The following is a 6,000-nucleotide window of genomic DNA, read 5'->3' as shown; positions in this document are numbered from 1 at the left end:
ACAAGCCCTTTTTCTTTTCACCATACGATCTCTGAAGGCTGCCTGTCTGACAATCAGGACACTGAAAAGCCTCCTACTACAAGTATGTTTGAACTCCAGTCCATCTGTTGTAGAATAAGAGCTTGTTGTAGGACCAGGCACCCCGGGCCCTCTCACACATCTCAATGGGACACTTTGTGCTGTGACTGTTTCTGTGTGGGGGCTGTTTAAAAAATCCCCAAGAGGATTTATTAGCTAATAATTCAGTGTCAAGACTTTTTTTTTTTTTTTCTTAAAGAGTTGGCAAGAATATAAAACTTCTCAATGTTATAAAAGATTGTTGCTAGATGAAATGGTCCGGATGCAGAAAGGAAGAGAAAAGATTACAGATAAAAACGTAACGTGACACGACATACATGTGTGATATTTTCATTTCACACACTTTCTTTTTCTGGCTCTGACCCTGTTTCCCTTCCTCTCTTCTCTTTCACCGTTTCTCTTTCTGCTTTCGGCAAACCCAAACATACATTAGTCCTAAAAAGAGATTCCAGACATGACTGACTGATAACAGGGAAATTCCCACACTGTGGATCATTACACACACACACACACACACACACACACAGTCACACAGAGAGAGGGCCAAGTTTAACCATGGCACAAAGTTCAGCTCACATGAAAAGCTGATGTTAAATCAACGCACGAGAGTTTAAGTCCGGCCAAGATTTATTCCCACATTAGCTTTCTGTTTTTCTCGGAAATGCAGAGGGAAAATATTTGATTTACATCATGGGAAGTACGCTCACAGGTTTAAGAAAACTTGTTTACATTAGAGAACTTCTGCTGAAGAAATCCCCCGTTCTTTCGTGTAAATTTACATAGAACCATTAGTGCGGCACAGACTTCAAAATGGTTTATGTCTGGGATCCACTAACATGACATACAGCATGTATGTAAGAAACTGATTTTAAAACCTTGGGATAGAACAGTTTAAAGGACAAACATAACATTTTGCGATTGTCTGAACAGCACACTGAAACACTGTCTATTGATAAAACCCCGTGGCACTCTGACAGCATAAAACGATACAAAGAATTTAATCTAATCCAATAGGAATGAGGGAAAAACCCACAACCTGACTGACTGACTTACTGACTGACTGACTGGAAGCAAATTCAGTGAGGCGTGATAATGGGATTATTGTACTGCATTTCAAGCTGTCTTGTGCCGACAGCTAGAATAGTTGTATGACTCTGTTTACTACTGTAGCGGTCTCAGACCCCGTGAGCCCCTAAGGCTCAAACCATGATGAATGATTTTTTTTTTTTTTCTGTCCACCTCCCATTTTGGATCCCATCCCGAGCTCAGTCTGAGGAACAGGATTGCGTAGATGCCAGCGGTTTACCACCAGGAGCCATATGTGATATATGTTGCGAGCAATTTGTCACTGCCAAGGAGCAATTAAAGATTAGCAAATTGTACTCTCTGCTTGAAAAAAATGAAAAATATTCAGCAATTTTGGGGGATAAGGGACACATGGTAGAATTATTAAGATACAATAAGTCTTAGTCTGTGCCCAATTAAAAGTGAAAACTGAAAAGTAAATATCGTCCTTCTAACAATAAGTCTGTGTTGCTAACCTGTTGAACCTGTTTTTAAAAAACTCTCAACTGTAACTTAACCACATTTGATTCAACAGAAACAAACCACAACAAAGACTATGCCCATTTTATTCAAAGTAGAAGCCAGGGCCGGTTGTTTTTCATGGCCTGATCCGGCTAGCAGAGCTTCTACGGTGAAAGGGGTTTAAAATAACCATCTAGCTGTTGTTTTTTAGCAAGACCGTGTTGTTTTTAGCAAAAGGTTTGTGCATTGTTATCCCACCGAAGCAAAACTCAAGTTACTCTCTTGAAACACGACATAAAAATGTTAGCCAGCAGTAGTAGTAGCATGGATGTAGCACTGAGCTAGTTAAGATACACTGTAAAAACATACAGTTCAGATGCATAAAGCAAAAACTGAACCTGCAGTGTATGGGGCTTATTTTTTAAAATAATTCAATATAATTTTGTTTTAAATTTGTCACTTAGGGTATTTTACACCTGTGGGTTTTAGTTTGTAACACGAAAACTTTCTATGTACGCCATCACTATTGACAGAGGGAAATTCTGCCAGGAGGAACTAGATAAGTCACTCTGTCATTTAATATTTCAGCTAAGTGTGGAGGAGGGACAACAATAGTTCTTTTAGTCAGCAAAACGCCCCGCTACCCAACTCTGGAGCTCCCCACAACAGCCTTCCGGTGCTAATGTGTTTCAATAAAATGCGGTGCTGTCCCACGAGCGCTACCTTCTTGGGAACAACCCACCGTGTGTATTCATAATCAGACTTTTAATGAGAGGATCCTAGAAAACAATGCTTCACGTCTGTGCTCTGAGTGCGTGTTTGCAGAGGTGTGTGCGTTGGAGGGAATGCGAAACCAAAGTGACAAGTTACTTTATCTTGAAAGACCCAAAGGTTTCTTTGCTTGGTGGTGCGGGGGTTCACCTCCTTTCCTGTAATCTTTTCAGGGTTTACCAGTTTGCATTTCCCTTGAAAAACAAACAGTGGGTCAAAAGGAGCAATAGTACAAGGGCATTGTAGTTGGAAATAACATTTAAAAGACAATTAGAGCAACAGGAACTGAAATACATGTCAGTCAAAACTACTAATAACAAATTTCTATGTCAGACTTCAGCAAAACGGTAAACAGCATAAGATAAGATAAGTTATCTTTACTGTCAGTTGTATTGAAGTCTGGCATGGAAATTTGTTATTAGTAGTTTTGACTGACATGTATTTCAGTTCCTGTTGCTCTAATTGTCTTTTAAATGTTATTGTACTTTTAAATGCATGCAGAGTTGTCATTTATGGCAGCTGTCAGATAAGTTATCTATTTATTGTGATAAATATCTGTTGACATGGTTTTCTTATGAATCTTTACTGATCTGTGGACATCTACAAAGGCTCACACATGTTCATATGAAAATGTGGCTTTGTGTTGTAAAATCAAATCAAACAACATATTAAACCATATTCTCAGACAGTTTTTTAGTAAAATTTCTGTTTCCCTTGAGTTTCAAAGTGCACAGTTTACACAGTGACCTTTCTTAAATTAGATTCCAGGGAAAGATAAAAAAGGGAAGTGAAATAGAAGTTAACAGAAGACTAAGTTTGTACCATTATATATATATATAAATAAATCTTTTCATAGGTTAGCACTGATGCCTCACAGTAAGAAGGTCCTGGGTTCGAATCCATGGGCCGACTGGGCCTTTCTGTGTGGAGTTTGCATGTTCTCCCTGTGTCTGGGTGGGTTCTCTCTGGATTCTCTGGCTTCCTCCCACTATCCAAAAACATGCTCATTAGGTTAATTGGTGATTCTAAATTGGCCGTAGGTGTGCGTGTGAATGGTTGTCTGTCTCTCTGTGTTGGCCCTGCGATAGACTGACGACCTGTCCAGGGTGTACCCCCGCCTCTCACCCGATGACAGCTGGGATAGGCTCCAGCAGACCCCCGCGACCCTTAACAGGAATAAGCGGGTACAGAAGATGAATGAATGAATGAATCTTTTCATAATATTGCCAACGTAATCTTCTGTTAACCCGAGTCTGAATGTCATCATCTCCTTATGTTTATCACTAAACATTGGGGTTATTGATTGATACCCTGCCTCAATCCACCGGTAGAGAATCTAATTTGAACTCTCTGATGACAGGTCTTTTCGATCATCAGAGCACTGGTTCTGTTTGAGAACCACAGAACCAATCGAGAGGCCAGGGTTGAGTAGAAACTGGCAAACTCAACCCTGGCCTCACTTTAGGTGGCTAAAACTTTGGCCAAACCTCTTCAGCAAGACCTGCATGCAATTTGCTTCTGGGTTTTTGTAATAGATACCGCCTAATCTGGATAAAGGGACCTCTGCGGTGAAAGGGGATTAAAGTAACCTTAGTCTCAGGCGGTTTTGTTTCTCTATAGAAATCACCTCACATACGAAACAGTTATTGTGTGCACTATTACTTTAGTCAGTTAGGAACCTATAGTTGATCTCTCTGGTTGGTTTTGTCGACAAACAGAGAACTGATGCGATCATCTTTCCTGTTCTGTTTGGGAAACACATAATCACATAATCATCTCAACCACAGCACCAGTTCCACACTCCAGTCTGATAGGTGGCTTAACTTTGGCCTTTGCTAACTCTTTGGGAAACTCTGTATACACACACATACTTTTTCTCCATTGTGCTTGTTTGTTTTCACAAAACACGCCCACTCATGACACCAACCTCTTTTTTGGTCGAAATCCCCGGAGCTTCATTCGCAAATGAGAACCAAACTGGTTCTCTCCTGTTTCAAAAAGCCCAGAGGGACTGTGGACGGACAAAGGCAAAGACTGTTTTCACTAGTAACAAATGTGAATCTATAGAAAATTCCCCACATCTCAGAATCAGTGTTCCCATAGCAGGTTCAAAACAATCGGTTCAAAACCGATAGTAGCTGCTGTGGCCATCATAGAAACTGACAAGATCATATAAAGTGCTTAGATAATAACACACACAAACATGACACACTGCTTACGTTCTCATCTCCTCACACCCGCCTTTTTACCTGCAAATGATTTTCTGGGTTAAGATTTATGGGTGTGTAGAAACCTTCTTATCGGTAACAACACACACACACATATAAACAAAAACACACACACACACACACACACACACACACACACACACACACTCCCACACACACACTCTGTTGATTACACAACTGCTATCACATTGTTGTCCACACACCACCACTGTCACATCGTTGCCACGGTAACTGCTTTTTGTGAATAAATACAGAACAGATTGACTTTTAAATGATTTCCCTCTACTTGTGCCAATCCTTCTCCTACAAATCATTTTATTTTTCTCTAGAATTCACTCACAATGTGTGGTGTTTACAGCCTGTTACAAATTAACCCTGCAGTCCGGAGTCTGAGTGGAGTTTTGGACAGAGTTCATTTCAGGGAGTGCGTATCAGTCTGTGTCATGCTCTGAAGGGTTTTTTTTCTTTTTCGTAAGCAGTCAGCACTCCCACTTACTGGGAGGCTGAAGAAATTCCAGGCCGGTGTTTGCAGGGACAAAACTCAAGTCTGCATACAAAACATGCATGATTGGTTTCGAAATACGTACGGCTATTACGAATGTGTGGGTCCGTGGGTCTGCTTTCAGTGGAGGTTGTTGTTTCGGTTTGGAATAGCTTAGTTTTATGTTTGTTTCATAATGTTATTCCCCATAGATGGGCAGTCTGCACTGTCTCTGTTGGGTTAAGGTTTAAGCTCTGGGCCACTCCACTGTTTTTAGTATGAAGTCATTCTATTGTAGATTTACTTTCATGTTTAATCTCACCATCCTGCTGCATCATCTTGTGACAATACAATGTTCTGCTGGGAAACTTTTGGACCTGGCATTCATGTGGATGTTACTCAGACATGTAGCGCCCACCTAGACCAGACCAGACACCGCCACCCCATAGCAATGACACTCCTTGATGGCAGCCAGCAGCCTGACACAGGCACACACACAAAAATGGTTTAGGAACAACTAAACCAAAACAAACAAACAAACAAACAAAACACGTAAAACAGCACAAGGTGTTGACCTGGCCTCCAAATTCACTAGATCTCAAACTGATCAAGTATCTGTGGGATGATCCACAGAGGCCCCTCCCATCAACCCATAGGACCCAAAGGCCCCTACTAACAACATTGTGTTTCCACACACCACAGGACAGGCCCATGTCTATTCTCTGATGAGTCACAACTGTTTTGGAAGCACAAGGTAGACCTATAACAATATTAGGCAGGTGGTCATAATGTTATGCCTGATCAAATTCCTAAATGAACAACACAGTGCAATCTAAGTTAAAATAGATTGTGTCCATTCTTAATTGTAAGGCAAATATATATTTATGTTATTACAGTTAAACTCCTAAGTGTTCA

The sequence above is a fragment of the Chelon labrosus genome, assembly GCF_963514085.1.
Source record: "Chelon labrosus genome assembly, chromosome: 6".
Taxonomy (NCBI): Eukaryota; Metazoa; Chordata; class Actinopteri; order Mugiliformes; family Mugilidae; genus Chelon; species Chelon labrosus.
This window is presented reverse-complemented; position numbering follows the sequence as displayed.